Consider the following 22,392-nt stretch of genomic DNA (forward strand, 5'->3'; position numbering starts at 1 on the left):
AGGATCGGTCGGGGTTGAAGAAATCATGGGTCGGGGATAGCATGCTAAAATAATTTGACCAAGAGCAATCTGTTGGCATACCTCTGTCCTCCATGCTGCACCTCCCTCCCCCCACCTTTCCCCACCCCCCACCCCCAACCCATCTCACACCAATTAAGAACAAAAGTGAGAGGTTCGTCACCTGCCCATCTTTGAGGGTTAAAATTCCCCCTGCCTCTTTTGGAACCAGCTAAGAAATCGATTCTGCTCTGAAAGCTAACATGCAAACTGAAAGGTTTTGTGTGGTAATTCAATGTACAGGGTCAGATGTTGACGTTTACAGCTTGATGTGTTCACAGTGTTGCATCATTGCACCTTTGCGTTAAAAAAAGAATATTCCTTGTGCTCTCTACAAACAGTTGCACCATTCCATTTAGATGTTTGAAGTTTGAGCGGACTTTTAATCAGTTTTAATGACTAACTGAACCAGACTCTGGCAATCTTTAAATCTCTCTGTTGAAATACGATGGTATACAATGACCCATTCAAGGCTGCATCTGCTGGTCAAAAGAACTTGAAGATTTTCTGCTTATGGCGGTCTGTCTGACTGACTCCACAAATCACAATGAAAGCAAAACTATGGTGATGAAAATTCGCAGCCTGTGACCCTTGCAGTTAGACTGGGAAAGTTCCTGCTGGTGCTCTGCACACTGGCCCTATCAGAGTTCACAGGGTAAGTGCGAGGGCGCCACTCTTCAACTCTTGACTATCAGCTCCCCGGAGTATGGGCCTTTGCTCATTTTGGAAAGATGTAGTAGCTTTGACCAAGGGTCACCTGGACTCGAAACAACAGTTCTTTTCTCTCCTTATAGTTGCTGCCAGACCTGCTGAGATTTTACAGCATGTTCTCTTTTGGTTTATATTCAGTTCTTTTTGTTTAACAATGCTGTCCATTTATTTGAACAGTTTGCAAGGATGTTTGGAAGTGAGTTTGTTACAACAACTCCTGGGCCACAGATATTGCAGGAAAACCTGAGTGTGATAGGCTTGCGAGGCTCTGCTCAGGGCAGCCTAATTTCAACAAAGAGTCCTGAAACTGCATTAGGTCCCTCATTGACCTAATGCAGCGTTAGGCAGCCACCTCAGATGCCTGAAAATCATCCAATGTCAACCTGGAATTTGACATATTTTTGGCATCTTTGGGCTGCAGGGCATAATTGGTCTTTTTGCTTTTATTGGTGCAACCATCACCAATTTCTTCATTAACTTATTTCAGTGTTTTTATAGCTTAGTGCACTGTCAACGAGTTATGGAGGGGAGTTCTCTGGCCTCCCAGCCGTGTGTTTGAGATGACGCATTGTTCAATGGCAGCAGGATTCTCCAGTTCCGCTGCTGTCAATGAGATTTCCCACTGGCATCATCCCACGCCTCTGCAAAACCCACGGGAGGGAGTGTGCTGCCAGCAGGACTGGAGAATCCCACCAGCGTGACTGGCTGGAGAATCCCCCTCATCCCGGTGTTAGGCACTCAGGCTGACTGAGGCTGCAAAAACAATGACCTGAGTTTGACCTGGTCTGTATACTGTGTGGTAAATCGTCTGATCTCACCCCGCTGTGGGAATTGTCGCAGGCAGGACGAACAATTTGACTGACCGTTCATAGGACCGTTGACCTCAAGTGGGAATTTCTGGTCTTGGGCCAGGTGTGACTGGAAAATTCCACTCTGTAACTGCTCCAGTCAGGAAACCTATTGTTCAGAAATATCAGCTGCCCAGAGTTTCTTTGAGCAACTTGCGGACTTATTATTCAACTATCCAGCGTCGTTTTGATGCAGTGCTTTGAGAGTGAAAATAGTTTAGTTTTGAGTCTGCTTATTAGTGTCACAAGTAGGCTTACATTAACACTGCAATGAAGTTATTGTGAAAATCCCCCTAGTCGCCACACTCTGGTGCCTGTTCAGGTACACTGTGGGAGAATTTAGCACGGCCAATGCACCTAACCAATCTTTCGGACTGTGGGGGGAAACCAGAGCACCCAGAGGAAACCCACGCAGCCACAGGGAGAACATTCAGACTCCACACAGACAGTGACCCAAGCCAGGAATTGAACCCAGGTCCCTGATATCGTGAGGTAGCAGTGCTAACCATTGTGCCACTGTACCATCTCTGTGGAAGGTATAGTATTTGGATAAGAAAAATAATTCTCAAAATCTGCATGTAGCAGTTAAATTATTGCACTGAGAAAAGTCCTTGTTTATGCCCAATGTCTAAAAGCAGTCCCACTGAAAATAAGTGACTAGCTGCTAACAATGGATTGAATTCAACAATCGCTGTAAGCCTGCCTGTAAGCAAACATTTTCCATGGCAGTATATTATTAATCACACCTTTGAATCTCATTCCATTCAAATGGCCCCTGTCAACCATATTTTGCCCCCTATTTCCAAAGTGCCAATAAGAAACTCTGAGAAAATAGGCTCGTAATGCTGCATATTTCCTGCCCTTCTCTGTTGCATAATAAGTATCAGAGCTTCGGAATCTCCCCCTAAATTGCTACTGAACCTCTGATGAGCTTTATCTTCTTGTCTGTATTGATAGCATTGTTGTCCCCTCTACCATGTTCAGCTCAGATCCTACTGGTCGCCTCGCCTTTCAGTCTCATCACAACTTCTCTTTCATACATAGCAAGTTAACTCCTGCCTGATCCCTCTCAGCAGAATTTAAGGCAAAATAGGTTTTAGTTTCGTTTCTTCTGTACCATTCATTTTCCATAGAATGCAGAAGGAGACCGTTCAGCCCATTGAACATGCACCAGCAACAATCCCATTCAGGCCCTATCTCCATAACCCCACATATTTACCCTGCTAATCCCCCTGACACTGTGGTGCAGCTTTGCGTGGTCAATACACCTAATCAACACATCTTTGGAGCGTGGGAGGAAACTGGAACACCCGGAGGAAATCCACCCGGATATGGGGAGAATGTGCAAATTTCAGACAGGCAGTGATCTGAGGACAGAACTGAATCTAGATCTCTGGTGCTGTGAGGCAGCTGTGCTAACCACCATGCCACTGTGCAGTCCCTTCTTTTCTTTCTCAATCTTTATTGTTCTCCTATTATTCCAATTCCTTGCTTTTAATTAATTACTTATGTAAAGCATAAAATATATCCATCCATATCAAAGGCTCTTCCACACTCTTATTCTGCATGCCATTGAATTCTCTATGAGGTGGCCGCAAACTTCTAAGTTTCAGAAACTTGTACTATTAAGGATTATTCTCCACGGAACCATCAACCGAGTCAAATGAAACTGGCAGGTAGCGGAGGGAAGGGGAATGATTTGAGACAATGATAATTTTTTTTTAGTCTCAATCCTTATTCAACACACAAGGCTTGGCAGCACATGTCAGTTCTTAGAAGTTCTCGGGCAGTCCCTTCTGATGAAGCATGGACCTCTCTACAGAATCAAGAAAGAGTCAAAGAACCCCACAGTGCAGAAAGAGGCCCTTTGGCCCATCGAGCCTGCACTGAACACAATCCCACCCAGGCCTTACCCCCATATCCCGACATATTTTACCCACTAATCCCTCTAACCTATGCATCCCAGGACACTAAGGGGCAATTTTTTTCAGCATGGCCAATCAACCTAACCCGCATATCTTTGGACTGTAGGAGGAAACCGGAGTACCTGGAGGAAACCCAAGCAGACATGAGGAGAATGTGCAAACTCCACACAGACAGTGACCCAAGCTAGGAATTGAACCCAGGTCCCTGGAGCTGTGAAGCAGCAGTGCTAACCTCTATGCTACCGCGCCGCCCTAATTACAGCTAATGATCTACCAAGCTGCAGTCATCCCATTTGGCAGAGGATAAAACAGGAAGAAAGATTGGTTCAAGACTCATCTTGCAGAGATGACTCCTGTCACTGAAGCAAAAGGTACAGCACACCTGGCTTACAATCCATCTCCTAATCCTAAAGCATCCAACAATCTCACATTAACCAAGGTAATCGTGCAAAAGTCAGCAAGGTATTGTGTCAATAAGCATGCAAAGAAATACAAATTGCTAGCAACAATGGTATCTTCATGCTATGGATGACAGTATCAAAAGAGCCCACCATCAGCAAAGCTGTTGCCATCAAGATCCACAGATGAGGAAGTACTCACTGACAGGAACAAGCAAATGGCTTGCTGGATACAACACTGGTCTGAGTGCTCAAGATAGATATCTTTCTTTCTCCATTTGACGATCATCTGCAGATGCTTGTCATATATGAGCTTGATGCAAAACCCTCATTATTTGGAAGATCATTGGCATCCTACAAGATAGGAAAACACTTGGAAAGGATAGAATTCCAGCTGAATTACTCAAGTAAGGAAAGCCCCAGTTGCTGCAATGTGCCTATAACCTCTTTCCCCTCTGCTGGAGGACAGACTCTGGCCCACAGGATATGATGCAAACACCATCATGTTGTACAAGAACACAAGCAATCAAGGGGATTGCAACTACTCAGCAATCTCACTCACTTCTCATGTGTCATTGGGAAGGCCTTTGCCAGAGTCATTTAAATGAGACTCATCAACTAACTGACAGGATGTACCCAAAGGCACAATGTGGCTTCAGAACAGACAGACCCATGGTACACAAGACATTCTCCCTTCATCAGTTCCAAGAGTAGTGCAGATTGGAGCAAATATCATTCTTCCTTGCTTTTGTCAATCTCATAAAGGCATTTTCACCTTGAGCAGATGGGATTTCTATAGGATTCTAGGGAAAATCAGTTGTCCACCCAAGTCTGTTACAGTTCTTCCAGGATAACACACTTGACGTAATTCAGTTTGACGGCTCCACCTTTGATAGTTTTGAGATCAAGGATGGGGGTGACTAGGACTGTGTCTTAGCCTTGACATGGAAGGAGTGTACCTCCACAAATAATCAGGCGGGAAACTCCCCAACTGATTAAGACTGAAAGCCAAGTCAAATATGTAGCATACCCTGATCAGAAGATTTCTATGTGCTGATGATGCGGTATGGTGACACAGTGGTTAACATTGCTAGCTCACAATGTCAGGGACTCGGGTTCAAATCTCTATAGGGTCAGTGTCTGTGTAAAGTTTGCATGTTCTTCCCGTGTCTGCATGGGTTTTCTCCAGGTGCTTAGGTTTCCTCCCACAGTCTGAGAGACGTGCTGGTTAGGTGCATTGGCCACGTTAAATTCTCCCTTGGTGTACCTGAAGAGGTGCCGGAGTGTGGTGACGAAGGAACTTTCACAGTAACTTCATTGCAGTGTTAATGTAAGCCTACTCGCGACACTAATAAATAAACTTTAAAACTTAGTTACTCAGACAGAAGACCAGGCCTAACGGCTCATGGATCATCCATCCTATAATTGTGTCATGTCGTCCCTCATCATCAGTGTTCTGAAAACTGTAATGATGGAGCAAGTGCCAGTGATCAGACTCAACAACGGGAAGTAATCAGTAAATACTGCCACCCTGTATCTACGGTGAGAGACGACCTTCTTCTTGGCGAAGAGCTCAGCTCACACATTGGAATTGGCAGCCACCAACTTCGGCTGACAACAGGAAAACAAAAGACTAATCCACAGAACTAAGATGCTCATCTATAAGGCCTGTATTCTCAGCACATTGCTGTATGGCAACATGCAGCAACCTATCAAGGAAAATATCTCAATAACCTTCATCTCTGGTGTCTATGACACCGCCTTGATATCAAATCATGAACAAAGCAGTCCTTTCTAGGGCAAACGTGCTGACTAAGCTAGCGTTAATCAAGCAAAGAAAACTTTGTTGGCATGGGCATCTGCACACCATGAAAGATAGCCGCATCTCCAAAGATATGCTATATGGAAATGTGGCCCATGCCAAGAGACAAGCCAGATGCTCAAAGCTCCAATTCAAAAATACTGTCAAAAAAGACATGAAAACTCTCAAAAGTGGGAAACTCTGGCTGACGATTGCCACAAACAACAACACCAGCTATGGGGAGGAGTTTGTAGAGCAGGCCTCAGCTGAGATCATCCTGCATCACTGGCAAGAGACAAGTTCATGTGTGGCACTTGTGGCTGACTTTGCCTTTCCAGAATTGGCTTGTTCAGCCATCAAAAGCAGTGCAGCGTATAATCTCATCAGACCTTGCCAAAGTTCAGAGGCTGTATTCTCATCATCTCTCGCAGTTGGAAGATTGCTGATCAGTCTCAGTTATAACAAAAACAGCAAATGCTGGAGAAGCTCAGCAGGTCTGTCAGCATTAGAATAGCGCCAACATTTAATGGTCATCCAGACCCGAAGCGTTGGCTCTATTCTCCATAGATGCTGTCAGACCTGCTGAGTTTCTCCAGCATTTTCAGTTTTTGTTTCAGATTTTGCCTCTATCTCAATAAAAAGCCTGGAAACCGGTGAGCCAGAAAATCAGTGCTCATGACATCTCAGCATTTCTACCTACTGGTGGATTGTGGCAATGGCCCTGGCAAAGGATGTTGGCGCAGAGAGATGACCTCATTTTAATATGTCAGTCGGGTATTAGCAGCCAACAGGTGTACACCTTGAGTGTTCAGTAATCATTATTGATCACTACACTGTTTAAATTGGATATTTCATAGTACTCAATTTCATTAACAAAGATTCAAAGTTCATGTTCATTTATTTGTTAGTGTCACAAGTAGGCTTACGTTAACACTGCAATGAAGTTACCGTGAAAATCCCCTAGTTGCCACACTGTGGGCCCCGTTTGGGTACACTGAGGGAGAATTGAGTGCAGCCAATACATCTAACCAGCACATCTTTTGGACTGTGGGAAGAAACTGGAGTCATCACGTGTACCCAGTTACAGAATGCCATTCATTTATAGGAGTCATATTTATTCATTGGTAAGTCAATTATTTCCCTATTTAAAATGGTTAATTTAATAGGATAATGATAATCAAACCTATCTGTCTGTGCATAATATTCACTTTCTGCACCCTCTATTTATGTATGGAAGTTTCAGACAGCATGGAGAGTGCTGATTTTTCCAGCAGATGGATCATCTGCCTACTGATAAATCTGGAAGATAGCCAACAAATTCCAACAAGATATTGTTTCTTCATATCAGATTGCTACTAAACCCCCATTGAGCCTTACACCATCAGAAGGCCAAATCAATCACCTGGCCTCAACAATGAGTATCATTTTTAGTATTTCTCTTGGAAATGTTGTCTTAAGCATTCTGGTTAATGAGAAACTTAGATCATTACATTTCTTTCAAAATCACATTTACTTATTTTAGCTCAGCATGGTAGACTTCTTGGTAACTGTCCCCCCCCCATCCTTCCAGTAACTTACAGGAAACACTTAATTCAGAAGGCCTCCGAAATGTAATATTCAATTGGTGATACAGAACTTAAAGAGGCATATTGTCAAAGCTTTTCAACTTACACCAATCAGGACAAATGTCAAATTTCAAATGATCACAATATTTACACAACAGAAGAGAAGGATGCTAATTGGTTGGCAAGTTGATGCTGATTGGCTGAATCATTACCATGGAGACAGCAATAGGGAACTGTAAACTCCTCCAGTATATATTACGACCAATCTTGTAACACAGCTTATTTATGCTTGCTCGAAACCACATACATTCAAGGGCAGGAACCCATTTTCTGTCATCAAAAGGAAGATAGAGTCACAGAGATTTACAGCATGGAAACAGGCCCTTCGGCCCAACTTGTCTATGCCACCCTTTTTTTAATCCTAAGTTCATCCCAATTGCCCGCATTCAGCCTATATCCCTCTATAGCCATCTTATCCATGTAATTGTCTTAATCCTTTTTAAAAAATTGTCTCTCACCTCTACTACTATCTCTGGCAGCTTGTTCCAGACACTCACCACCCTCTGTGTGAAAAAATTGCCCATCTGGACACTTTTGTAACTCTCCCCTCTCATCTTAAACCTATGCCCTTGAGTTTTAGACTCCCCTACCTTTGGGAAAAAATATTGACTACCTAGCTGATCTATTCCCCTCATTAGTTTATAATTATCCATAAGATCATCCCTCAGCCTTCTACGCTCCAGAAAAAAAAGCCCCAATCTATCCAGCCCCTCCTCATAACTCAAACCATCAAGTCCCGGTAGCATCCTGATAAATATTTTCTGCACTCCTTCTAGTTTAATAATATTCTTTCTATAATAGAGTGACCAGAACTGTATACAGTATTCCAAGTGTGGCCTTACCAATGTCTTGTACAACTTCAACAAGGCATCACAACTCCTGTGTTCAGTGTTCTGACCAATGAAACCAAACATGCTGAATGCCTTCTTCACCACTCTGTCCACCTATGTCTCCACTTCCAAGAGGCTATGAACCTGTATTCCTAGATCTCTTTGCTTTATAACAACGCCCTACCATTAATTGAGTGAGTCCTGCCTTGGTTCAATCTACCAAAATACATCAGCTCACATTTATCTATACTAAACTCCATCTGCTATTTGTCAGCCCACTGGCCTAATTGATCAAGATCCTGTTGCAATTCTAGATAACCTTCTTCACTATCCAATATGCCACCACTCTTGGTGTCATCTGTAAACTTACTAACCATGCCTCCTAAATTCTCATCCAAATCATTAATATAAATGACAAATAACAGTGGAACCAGCACCGATCCCTGAGGCGCACCGCTGGCCACAGCCTCCAGTTTGAAAAACAACCCTCTACAATTACCCTCTGGCTTCTGTCACCAAGCCAATTTTGTATCCATTTAGCTACCTCACCCTGCATCCCGTGAGATTTAACCTTGTGCAACGTCCTACCATGTGGCACCTTGTCAAAGGCCTTACTAAAGTCTATATAGACAACATCAACTGCACTGCCCTCATCTACCTTCTTGGTTACCCCTTCAAAAGACTCAATCAAATTTGTGAGACATGAATATGTTCAAGCTCTGTCCCTTCTTTGACTTATCCAAGAGCTTAGGGAGCTTATAGTTCCCTGATGCTTTCTCCACGACGATACCTTGGCCAATCAGAGTCAACTTTTTGACCGATCGGTACCCTTTCTCCAGTAGTATAAATTGCTCTAGTGGTTTGAAACTTGGCATTCTTGAATGTGTCCTGATGAGTGCAAGACAAAAAGCTTTGGCAACATGTCTCTATTTTTTCAACAAAATCCAATATTCTTCTCAAATCACAAAGGGGTTTCCATACAGAACGGTCAATATGGAAATGTCATTAAATTTCCTTTTTGTACACGCCCAATTCCTTACTGTTTATATAGGAACAGACTCTTCCAAATGTTGGGTGTCCTATTCAGGTTTCCATCTTCAATGACCTCATATTTGGATTATATTTTGAGAAGGGAAAATCAACAGGGTTGCAACTATACAGGGCCTTGGTGAGACCACACCTAGAGCATTATATGCAGTTTTGGTCTCCTTTTTTGAGGAAGGCTGTTCTTCGTCTCGAGGGAGTGCAGCAACAATTTACCAGGCTGATTCTGGGGATGGTGGGACTGATGTATGAGGAAAGATTTACTAGGTTAGGATTGTTTTTGCTGGAGTTCAGATGAATAAGGGGGGATCTCACAGAGACTTATAAAATTCTAACAGGACTAGACAGGGTGGATGCAGGGAGGATGTTCCTGATGGTGGGGGAGTCCAGAACGGAGGATTCAGGGTGGATCATCTAGGACAGAGGTGAGGAGACATTCTTTCATCCAAAGAGTAGTGAGTCTGTGGAATTCATTACTACAGAAACTAGTTGATGCCAAAACATTGGATGTATTCAAGAGGCGGCTGGATGTAGCACTTGGGGCAAATGGGATCAAAGGATAAGGGGGGAAGGCGGAATCAGGCTACTGAGTTGGATGATCAGCCATGATCATAATGAATGATAGAGCAGGCTCGAAGGGCCAAATGGCTTCCTGCTGCTTCTGTCATCTATGTTTCTAAGCAACAACAGTGATGTTGCTTAGAGGGGGAAAATGGAGATTTTTGTTTTGTATTTCTCAGAACAATTAGACTTTCTGTGAAGTCTTTATGCCTGCGTGGTCCTATGTTTCTTTGAACTAGGTTTGGGAAAGTGTAGCACACATCCTGATGGGCGGCATAGAGACAGGAATCAATGGCTGATTAGGAAAATAAAAGATTTGAAATTCTGATCACCCAAAGAACAGCATCCAGTTTTACCATCAAACATCAGGAGAGTTTCTCACTGTGAATTCTATGCAACAGAATCATAAACCTCTTCTTTAGAAATAGATTCACAATTTTGTGACATACGAAGTGGAGTGAAACTCACTCATTATTTGCAGCACTTTGAACAGGAATTTTATTTCAATGGTCGGATTGTGTACTGACATTAGGTGGACGTATCAGAGTGGATGATAAGCATCCTGGACAGTTATTATATCCTTACAATAGGGCAAAATTGTCTTGACACTTATACCCTATTGAAAAGATGCTTTCCTACCTCGTCATGAAGGGTGTCACAGAATGAATTTTGATTTGATTTGATCTATTATTCTCGCGTGTATTAGTATACAGTGAAAAGCTTTGTTTCTTATGTGCTATATGGGCAAAGTGTACTGTTCATAGAGTGCATAGGGGAGGAGGAAAGAAGGGGTGCAGAATGTAGTGTTGCAGTCATAGCTAGGTTGTGGAGAATGATCAATCTAGGATAAGCTATGTCCATTCAGAAGTCTGATGGCAGTAAGGAAGAAGCTGTTCTTGAGGTCTTTGAAATAGAGCGTTGTTGGGGAGTTTATAAGAGCTAGAATACAGTTTTAAAAGCATAGAATGGGAGTCAAAGATAGAACTAGAGGGTATGCTGGAGACAGCTCGCAAGAAGTCGCCAAGCTCCAGCGCCATCTTGAATCAGGAGTGAGCTACAGACTGGAATCTGGAAATCTCTGCTAAATTTTAAATTTCTACTGGAAGAAAATAACTCGATATTATTTCAGAATCTCGGGATGTCTGAATGCATTCTACAACCAATGAAATATATTTTGAAGTGCAGCCACGTATAATGAACATGGAAGCCAATTTAGTCACTGCAGGCTCTCACCGACAGTGAAGTGATAATGATCAGATTAGCTCTTTTTTTTACTGATTCTGGTTGAGGGATACATATTGCTCAGGATACCATGGAGATCTCTTATGCTTTTCGAGTGCTGTGTTCTTACCCAAGAGGGCAGACAGGGCCTTGAGGTTTAATGCATAATAAGAATAGAAAATAATATCTTCTTTATGCTATAAAATTGATTAAGTATTAACAGTATAAGTGTGAAAAGAAGCGATTCCAGCATTTCAAAGAATCCTACAGTGCAGAAGGAGGCCATCCAGCCCATCGAGTCTGAACCAACCACAATCTCACCCAGGCCCTATCCCCATGCATTTACCCTAGCTAGTCCCCCTGACACTAAGGGGCAATTTAGCATGGCTAATGCACCTAACCCACACATTTTTGGAATGTGGGAGGAAACCGGAGCACCTGGGAAAACCCACAGAGACATGGGGAGAATGTACAAACTCCACACAAGTCAGTGACCCAAGCTGGGAATCAAACCTGGGTTCCTGGCGCTGTGAGGCAGCAGTGCTAACCATTGTGCCACTGTGTCACCCACAACTTTGTAAGGATAGATTATGTGGTTATAAAGATTTCCTTTGATTCACATTATAGTAAAATAGTAAACACAGGCTTATAATTTCACTCAAAACAGCAAACAGAAGAGATCTTCACCCAAACAGTTACAATATTGCTACGCATTCGAACGAGAGGAACTCTTGTCAACCTGTGCTGGAGTTAGTGAACATCATTAAACTCAAGGAAAGGGCTATAAAAAAATTGCTATTAGGAACAAGGGAGAATTACATGGAATCAGATAAAAAGGAAAAAACAATGTAACAACAGATACCTTATCATGAGGAATGTGGCAACCTGAAAGTTTGTTCTAAAATCTAATCTCCAGCTCACTGGAGCGAATAATGAGGAGAAAAAAAACTTCTTCAAAGAAATCATATTCATACAAAACTCACAGCTTGCTACAAGTTTTTCTGTGATTTGCAAGAGCTAATTCAATGAGCTACTGATTTGAAGATACCTAACAAGAATGACATTAGACAATTATTTAGGCTGATTTGATGAACAATTTGAAATGCAGATTGTACTTTTATACTCACCCAGTATAGATGCCTGATGAAATTTTTAGAAAATATCTTCAGCAGGAATAAAAGATGCTTCCCTTCTGGAATTCAGTCCCTTATGTTCTCTTTCTAGGAGACTGATTGTTGACTCAAAGTTCTTTGTTGATGCCCCTATTGCAGCAAACCCCTTAATATTTAACTTTTGGATATATTTATCCAGTATTCCCACATGGTAAATATTAAGTTGCTGATTATTGGAATGACTTCTGCTGCTATTACAATCATGTTTTTAGAAGAAAATTCCCCTCAACTGCTGCTCACGCAATGATTTGTGATTAAAGCAATAAGGATGCCATTTGCACATAGCCCTGAATAGCAAGCCTGAAATCAGGAGCTATTCTGTTCTAAATTGCAGCAGTTTAAACTCATTCCAATAATCAAAAGTTGAACATGGTATATTTGTTTTAACAGGGTTTTGATTAACAACAGGCTATGGGACAACACGGTGGCATAGTGGTTAGCACTGCTACCTCACAGCATCAAGAGGACCCAGGTTCGATTCCCGGCTTGGGTCGTTGTCTGTGCCTGCATGGGTTTCCTCCGGTTTCCTCTCACAGTGCAAAGACGTGCAGGTTAGGTGAATTAGCTATGTTAAGTTCTCCCTCAGTGTAGCCAAACAGGCACCAGAGTGTGGTGACTAGGGAATTTTCACAGTAACTTCATTACAGTGTTAATATAAGCCTACTTGTGACTCATAAATAAACATTAAACTTTTTGTTTTATTCTGTCATTGCAATCTCAATAGATCACAAGGATTCTATACTGTCCCCTCAGCCCAGAAAGGGGATAAAGGTGTACACTTTCAGGCCGTTGATGTAGAACCATCCCCTTTCTATCCACCAACCTGTTGGCCTAAACTATTATGAGGTTCTGCCCCTTTAATTTGGAAAGAAAACATGGTTTTGCAACTTTTGACTGACTGGAAATTTTGCAATTTGAACTCAGGCAGAGAAAACTGCTTTAAAATGCAGGGCCATATTCCAAGTTGAAGGTGAGAAATGGACAAATCACCTTCAAGAGTGTGAAGAGAAAGACATTTTCTATAATCCAGTTACCCACCAAAACCCCTAACAGTCTAAGAAAGAGGCATTGAAAGTGCAATATACTGGATATTGAAAGAATTGTTGCCACAGACAGATCCAGCCACAACCACTTGGATCTATACAATGGGTGAAGTATTTCAAGACAAGGTTGCCAGCATTGAGAGAGAGATTGCAAATGACACAGATGGTGTTATAGCATTCCTGCAGTGCAGAAAGAGGTCATTTGAACCATTGAGTCTGCACCAACTCTCCAAAGGAGCATCCCACCCAGGCCTTTCCCTTGCCGTATCATCATAACCATTTACCATAGCTAATCCACACAACCTATATCTTTAGACATGAAGAAATGGTCAAGAAAGTCTTCAGCAGAGGAACAAGCTGAGGGCTGCTCTCTCCCCTTCTCTCCCTTTTGGAATTTGCTCACCTGATGAAGGAGCAGTGCTCTGAAAGCTTGTGCTACCAAATAACCCTTTTGGACTTTAATCTGGTGTTTAAGTCAAGGGACCCTTGTTTGATTGGTTCCTTATTGCTCACAGCTTAAATAGATAAATAGCTTCCAGGCAAATAAGGACATAAGAAATAAGAAATAGGAGCAAGAGTAGGCCATCTAGCCCTTCGAGCCTGCCCCGCCATTCAATAAGATCATGGCTGATCTGTCGTGGCTCAGTTCCACATTCCCGCCCTCTCCCCATAACCCTTCATCCCCTCTCTTATCAAAAACCCATCAACCCGCGTCTTAAAAATATTTAGCAAGGTAGCCTCCACCACTTCAATGGGCAGAGAATTCCAGAGATTCACCACCCTTTGAGTGAAGAAGTTCCTCCTCAACTCCGTTCTAAACCGCCCCCCCTTTATCTTGAGGCTGTGCCCCCTAGTCCTACTATTCTTTCTGAGCGGGAAGAGTCTCTCCACCTCTATCCTATCCATCCCATTCATCATCTTATACGTCTCAATGAGATCTCCCCTCATTCTTCTAAACTCTAACGAGTACAAGCCTAGTTTATTCAGCCTCTCCTCATAGCTCAACCCCTTCAACTCCGGCATCAGCCTAGTAAACCTCCTCTGCACTCCCTCCAAGGCCAAAATATCCTTGCGTAAGTACGGCGCCCAAAACTGCACACAGTACTCCAGCTGCAGCCTCACCAATGCCCTATACAGCCGCAGCAAGACCTCCCTACTTTTATATTCAATCCCCCTCGTTATGAAGGCCAGCATCCCATTCGCCTTCCTGACCACCTGCTGCACCTGCAGGCTGGGTTTTTGCGACTCATGCACAAGGACCCCGAGGTCCCTCTGCACCATCGCCTGCTGCAGTTTTTCGCCATGTAAGTAATAATCCTGCGAGGTGCTGCATTCTGGAGGATCAAATTTAGTTATGAATTATACTGTAAATGGCCTTAGGAACATTAACATGTGGAACATAAGAACATGAGAACATAAGAAATAGGAGCAGGAGTAGGCCATCTAGCCCTTCGAGCCTGCCCCGCCATTCAATAAGATCATGGCTGATCTGTCGTGGCTCAGTTCCACATTCCCGCCCTCTCCCCATAACCCTTCATCCCCTCTCTTATCAAAAACCCATCAACCCGCGTCTTAAAAATATTTAGTGAGGCAGCCTCCACCACTTCAACGGGCAGAGAATTCCAGAGATTCACCACCCTTTGAGTGAAGAAGTTCCTCCTCAGCTCCGTTCTAAACCGCCCCCCCCTTTATCTTGAGGCTGTGCCCCCTAGTCCTACTGTCTTTTTTGAGCGGGAAGAGTCTCTCCACCTCTATCCTTTCCATCCCATTCATCATCTTATACATCTCAATGAGATCTCCCCTCATTCTTCTAAACTCTAACGAGTACAAGCCTAGTTTATTCAGCCTCTCCTCATAGCTCAACCCCCTCAACTCTGGTATCTAGGCATCTAGGCATGCAGGTCCACAGTTCCTTAATATAGATGGCCAAGGTGATTAAGAAGGCATATCACATGCTTGCCTTCATCAGCTGGGGCATTGAATACAGGAGTTGGGAAATCTAAAGCTGTATAAAACCTTGTTTAAGTCACACTACCAGAAGGGCATGGAAACTATGGAGAGAGTACCAAAAAGGTTCACCAGGATGTTGTCTGGTCTTGAGGGTGTTGGCTATGAGGAGAGGTCGAATAAACTAGGATTATTTTTACTGGAAAGCTGCAGGCTGTGGGGTGTCCTGATAAAAGTCTACAAAATTATGAGAGGCATAGACAGGGTGGATGGTCAAAGACTTTTTACAAGGGTGGAAGTGTCAAATACAAGTGGGCACAGGTTCAAGGTGAGACGGGGAAAGTTTAAGGGATAAAAGCAAATTACTGCATATGCTGGAATCTGAAACCAGAAGAGAAAATGCTGGAAAATCTCAGCAGGTCTGGCAGCATCTGTAAGGAGAAAAAGGGGCTGACGTTTTAAGTCCAGATGACTCTTTGTCAAAGCTTTGTCAAGGCAAATGAAACATCAGCTCTTTTCTCTCAAAGTTTAAGGGAGATGTGTGCGGGGCAAATTTTTCATGCAGAGAGTGGTGGGTGCCCCGATTGCACTGCTGGAGAAGGTGGTGGAAGCAGGCACATTAGCACCATTTAAGTGGCATTTGGATGGATACACGAATAAGGTGAATATAGAGAGGTATAGATCGAGTAATGGCAGAAGGTTTTTCTTTAGTTTAGTTAGGGTATTATTTTTAGCACAGGTTTGGAGGGCCAAAAGGCCTGTTTCTGTGCTGTACTCTTCTTTGTTCTTTATTCTAAAATACATTCTGATTAGAAAAAGGCATTTCATTATAAAAAAGAAAGTTAGCAACTGAGGAGCTGAATAGAGCCAGTTCACTCTTTCTCACTTAGTCAGAACAAAATTGGACTCTATACCAACCTTCAACTCTTGGTGTTTGTATATAGTGTTATGCTACTTTTTTCCTTAACCTATTGAACACCATTTTATTTTAAATGTTTTCCAAGTTGAGCTTCTCTTGAGTCTAAATCTCACCTATTATAATGGTTTATGAGATTTATTTAGTTCACTTTACCTTGATATTTTCTGGCCATTGGTACCCAGGCCATATTCCACAGAAATTGATCTCTCCATCAATTTCAGTGGGGGAAATGGATATGGGAGAGTGGTGCATCTCCATTAGAAAACGTTAATGAAACAATTGCCTGTATTTAGCACCACTCTGGGAGGATTCTTGCCTCTTCAAGAATGGCTCCATGAACAATTCCGGGTAACAACATAATTGTCAGCCAATGACCATTTACAGCAAGACAGAATTTAACTATTGCTCCTTGACATCAAACAACATTAACATTGTTGGATTTCCCCTTTCCCACCTCCTAAAACTCCACCATCCACATCCTGGAGGTTAGTTACCATTGACCAGAAACTGGAATGGACCAGTCATATAAACATTGTGGCTACAAAAGTAGGTCAAATGCTAGGAATCTTGTGGTGAGTAACTTGCCTCCTCACTCCCCAAAGTTTGCTCACCATCTACAAAGCACAAGTCAAGAGTGTGACAGAATACTCTCCACTTGTCTGGATGGGTGCAATTCCAACAACACTCAAGAAGCTCAGTGCCATTCAGGACAAAGCATCTGGCTTGATTGTTACCCCTTCAACAAACATTCAATCCCTCCACCACTGAAAAACAGTAACAGCCATGTGTACCATCTCCAAGATGCACTGCAGGAACTCACCAAGTTTCCTTAGGCAGCACTTTCCAAACCCACAACAACTACCATCTAAAAGAACACAAGCAGTGGGTACCTGGGGACAGGTACCCTTCAAGGTTCCCCTCCAAGTCACTCACCATCCTGACTTAGAAATGTATCACTATTCCTTTACTGTCACTTCATCAAAATCCTGGAATTTCTTCCTTAACAGCAGAGACTATACCACTGGGACTGAAGTGATTCTTTGAAGGCAGCTTCCAAATAAAAGCAAATTACCGTTATTGCTGGAATCTGAAACAAAAACAGAAAATACTGGAAGATCTCTGCTGATCTGACAACACCTGCGGAGAGAGAACGGAGCTAAAGTTTGAAGTCTAGATGACCCTGAAAGCTGTTCTCTGCTTTGCATCAGAACACAAAACTGAATTGATCACACACCCTAATGGCATCATCATCAAATCATGTGCTCAGCTCTTAAAGCCATCTTGCACCCTTTTAAAATATATAACATCCCTCCCCCTTCCTTGGGGCAACAAGTTACTACAGGCTTATACATAGGATCAATAATACCCTCGACACAGTTTGGTTTGGTTTGGTTTGTTATTGTCACATGTATTAACATACAGTGAAAAATATTATTTCTTGCACACTATACAGACAAAACATACCGTTCATAGAGAAGGAAATGAGAAAGTGCAGAATGTAGTGTTACAGTAATAGCTAGGGTGTAGAGAAAGATCAACTTAATGCAAGGTAGGTCCTTTCAAAAGTATGACAGCAGCAGGGAAAAAGCTGTTCATGAGTTTGTTGGCACGTGACCTGAGGGTTCTGTATCTTTTTTCCAACAGAAGAAGATGGAAGAGAGAATGCCTGGGTGTCTGGGGTCCTTAATTATGCTGGTTGCTTTGCTGAGGCAGCAGGAAGTATAGACAGAATCAATGGATGGGAGGCTGGTTTGTGTGATGGATTAGGCTACATTCATGACCTTGTAAAGTTCCTTGCAGTCTTGGGTAGAGCAGGAGCTATACAACCACAAAGAATGTTTTCTATGGTGCATCTGTAAAAGTTGGTGAGAGTCGTAGCTGACATGCTAAATTTCCTTGGTCTTTTGAGAAAGCTGAGGAATTAGTGGGTTTTCTTAACTATAGTGCCAGCATGGGGGGACCAGGACAGATTGTTGGTGATCTGGACACCTAAAAACTTGAAGCTTTCAACCTTTTCTACTTCATCCCCACTGATATAGATAGAGGCATGTTTTCCTTTATGCATCCTGAAATCGATGACAATCTCCTTCATTTTGTTGACAGTGAGGGAGAGATTATTGTTGCTGCATCAGTTCACCAGATTCTCTATCTCATTCCTATATTCTGTCTCATCATTGTTTGAGATCTGACCCACTACAGTGTGTCGCCAGCAAACTTGAAAATCGAATTGGAGGGGAATTTGGCCTCACAGTCATCGTTGTATGTGGAGCATAGCCGGGGACTGAGAACACAGCCTTGTGGGGCACCAGTGTTGAGGATGATTGCAGAGGAGGTATTGTTGCCTATCCTTACTGATTGTGGTCTATTCGTGATTAGTCATTATATACAGTCAGTAAGAAAATCAATCGATGCCTCTTTGGTTGTATACAATGTTCTGGAAGTTGGCTGTCCTTGACCCTAGAAGTACGATTTGGAACTTCAGGAGGCTCTTCTTCTCTTGGAACTAATTCTGTATCATTCTCACTCGTATATTGGAGTCAAAAAATCATCAGGCAAATCTTTTGTATTCACAACACGAGGGACTAAAGAAATTGGTACTTTTGGAGATGATTCAGAGAAATCATTTCAAGATGACAACACTTGTTCAGCATGGTGTTATTAAACTAGTTCATCTTTGGTTTGAACCATGTAAGAAATTGGACCTGTTTTTGGTAAAACTGTAGCTGATACCCCTTTCTCACTTGTTGCATAATTAGCATTAACACTCGATCTCCCTGTTGAAATGAGCATTGTTTTGCCTTCACTTCTCATCTAGCAGCTTGAGATTGTTGTTGATATTCTACGATCTCTGAAGTTTTTGGAGGTAATAATAAATTAAACATAGTTCTAACTTTCTCCTTAAGAGTAGTAATGCAGGTGGACTTTGGGTAGTCATGGAATCATAGAATCATAGAATCCTTTAGTTCAGAAGGAGGCCATTTTGCCCATTGAGTCTGCACTGACTACAATCATACCCAGACCCCATCCCCATAACCCCATGAATTCACTCTAGCTAGTTCCCCTGACACTGAGGGACAATTTAGCCTGACCAATCCACCTAACCCATACATCTTTAGACTGTGGGAGGAAACTGGAGCACACAGAGGAAACCCACACAGACATGGAGAGAATGTGCAGACTCCACACAGACAGTGAACCAAGCTAGGAACGGAACCCATGTCCCTGGTGCTGTAAGGCAGCAGTGCTAACCACTGTGCCACTCGCATGAGTAATATTTCAATAAAATATTAAAAAGCTATTCACATGATGTGATAACAAACATTGTTGTTTTGAAGTTTTAAAGAATATTCAAGGATTGTACAAACCTTCAACGAATCCATTGGTTGATTGACAATAAGGTGTGGATTTTATAAGTGGCATATCATTTACTTGGAGATAATCCTCAAACTCTTGTGAAGTAAACTAGGTGAACCATTATTGCTAATAATCTATTCTGGTTTATAAAATTGTGCAAACATTTTGTCAAGTTTTTCAATGGTTTCTTCAGGTGCAGTAGATCCCATGATAACAACTTCTGGCACTTTGATTGTGCATCAGTTATGATTAAGATCAGACCAGTAAAATCTACATGCAAACATTGCCATGGCACTTTAGGAAACTCCCAAGGCTGTAAAGAAGATAATGGTGATGCATTTCTTATTCATCCGCAGAATTGACACCGTCCCAGCTTTTCTTCAATCCACACTCAGCCACCAAAACTAACTACATGTTAATTCTTTCATTCAGACTATACTAGGATGTCCTGCATGTAGTTTTTCAAGAACTCTTCCACGTAGACTAAAAGAAATGATCACTCAGATTTCCCACAATAAACACTTATTTTGGGCGGTCAACTCAAGTTTTCTTGACACATAAGGTTTCAAATCAGGATGTGGGCAATGTGTTCCAGTTATCATTCCTTTCAATATGATACCCATCACCTTCCCCCATCATGGGATCATTTCTGGTACATCCAGCTGTAACAAGAAAATAATCTACAAGCAAAAAATAAAGAATATCAGCAAAACTATTTGCTGATATCTGCTCAATAGGTAAAGGTAAGCATGATAATGCATCAGCATCTGTATAACACCTTAATTGATGATACTTTATATCAAATGTGTGTGCAGATAGGATCAGTGACTATCTTTGCAATCAACTAGCAGCTAACAACGGTATACCTTTAAACAGCCCAAAATGGTAGTTAAGGGTTGATGATCGGTCAATGTGAAAGGACAATCATACAAATAATGATGACATTTTTGTATGCCAAAAATTATACTCAATTCTTCTTTTTGTAGCTGAACATAATCAGATTCAGCACAAGTATGTGAAGCAAAATGTATTATTTGCTCCTCTCCTGAAGGCATAATATGTGAATCAACTGCCCCTACTCCACAAGGTGAAGTGTCACAAGCAAGCAAAAATGGTAGTTTCGGATTAAGCTGAACAAATACTTCAGACTTCTACAAAGCATCTTTGCTATCCTTGTAGGCTTTCTCAGATTCTGTTGGCCAATGCAATGACTGCTTTACACATGGTAAATTATACAACGGCTTCTGAAACTAAGTTAGGAACAAATTTCCCATAAAAATTTACCTATCCTAGAAAGGACTTCAATTGCATCACATTCATTGGACATGGTGCTTCTAAAATAGCTTCCACCTTCTTAAGTGTTTTATGTAGCCTTTACTATCAATAACATGCCCCAAACATAGGACTGACACCTGGAGAAAGTCATACTTTTCTTTCCTCATATGCAAGCCATGTGCTTATAGATGCTCTAATGTTGTTTCTAAATTATCCAAGTGCTCTTATTCACTGGATGTGGTCATTAGAATTTCATCCAGGTAGCATTATACACCAGAGAGAGCAATTAAAATCTGATCCATCAACCTTTGAAATAGGGCTGGTGCGGATGTTATTCCAAAAGGCAATCTTTTATAATAAAAAGACCTTTATGAGTAATGATGGTAAGCAAGGGTTGAGATTCAGTGGCTACATGCATCAGTAAATCTGCGAGTGAAAGATCAATCTTGCTGAATTCTGTCCATCTAATAATCCAGCAAATAAGTCTTCAATTCAAGGAAGTGGATATTGATCAGCACATAACACTGAATTTATGATTGTCTTAAGATCACCACAAATATGAACTGAGCCATCTGGTCCCATGACAGGTACGATGGGAATAGTCCAGTCACTCAATATACTTGGTTCTAACATAGCAATGTGAACAAGTCATACTAATTCTTCTTTGACCTTGAGATCAACTGCATATGGCACCAGTCTTACTTCGAGATTTTTTGGTTGACTGTTGGGCTTTATTTTGAGTTTCACTTGAACTCCCTTCACTGAGCTAAGTGTCTCTTGAAAAACATTCTTGTACTTATTGAGAAGGTGCTGTGCATCTGTTTTGGCATTGACCAACTGACAGCACTTGAGCTAAACATAATCTTCTCCAACTATGATCTGCCAAATAGAGCTGGAAAATTACCACGGACCATACAGAAAGCCCACTGTTTGTCTACTCAACTCTACGTTGGCCATGATGTAATCTTTCAACAGCACAATCGTTTCTGTATATGTCCTTAAAATCACATAGGCTGTTTTTAAATAAAGATGCTTCAGCTTTTGTTGATTATGTAATCTCAGGAATCAAACCTCCAGTGGCGCCAGTCTCAACCTCCAGCTTAATCCACTTAATTTCAGAATCACCCAGAGCCTATGTGATCCACCCTGCATGGATAAAGACATTCAGTTGGACCTCTTCATCGTATTTCCACACATTCTCTTCTTCATTGTCATCATCCTTTCCTTCCATGTTGTAAATTCTTATTGTCGAATGCGACTTGTTGTTCTTTCTCTTGAAGGTACCTAGATTCTTGTACTGAATATTTTCCTCAAGGGAATCTGGTCTAGCCCAACAAGCTTTTACAATGTGACCCACTTTGCACAAGTGTTGCACTGACTATTCTTGCTCCAGCATTCACTCACTGAATAGCCCATTTTGGCACATCTGAGCAATGCTTGTTTTGCCTTCTTAATGGCAGTTGCCAATTTGTGAATCTTCATTCTTCTCCAAATAGTGCAGCTTCTTCAGCAGCCCGTTCCATCCACACTAAGATTTCTGCTGCTTCTTTAACGTCAAAGTTTGTTCAGTAAGTTATCTTCTTTGGATAGCCTCATTTTGGAGATCACAAACTAGGCAACAGTGAAGAGAATCTTCTACCAATTCACCACACTTACAATGT

Source organism: Carcharhinus amblyrhynchos, chromosome 3 (genome assembly GCF_965287045.1).
Source record: "Carcharhinus amblyrhynchos chromosome 3, sCarAmb.v2.hapA, whole genome shotgun sequence".
In the NCBI taxonomy this organism is placed as follows: Eukaryota; Metazoa; Chordata; class Chondrichthyes; order Carcharhiniformes; family Carcharhinidae; genus Carcharhinus; species Carcharhinus amblyrhynchos.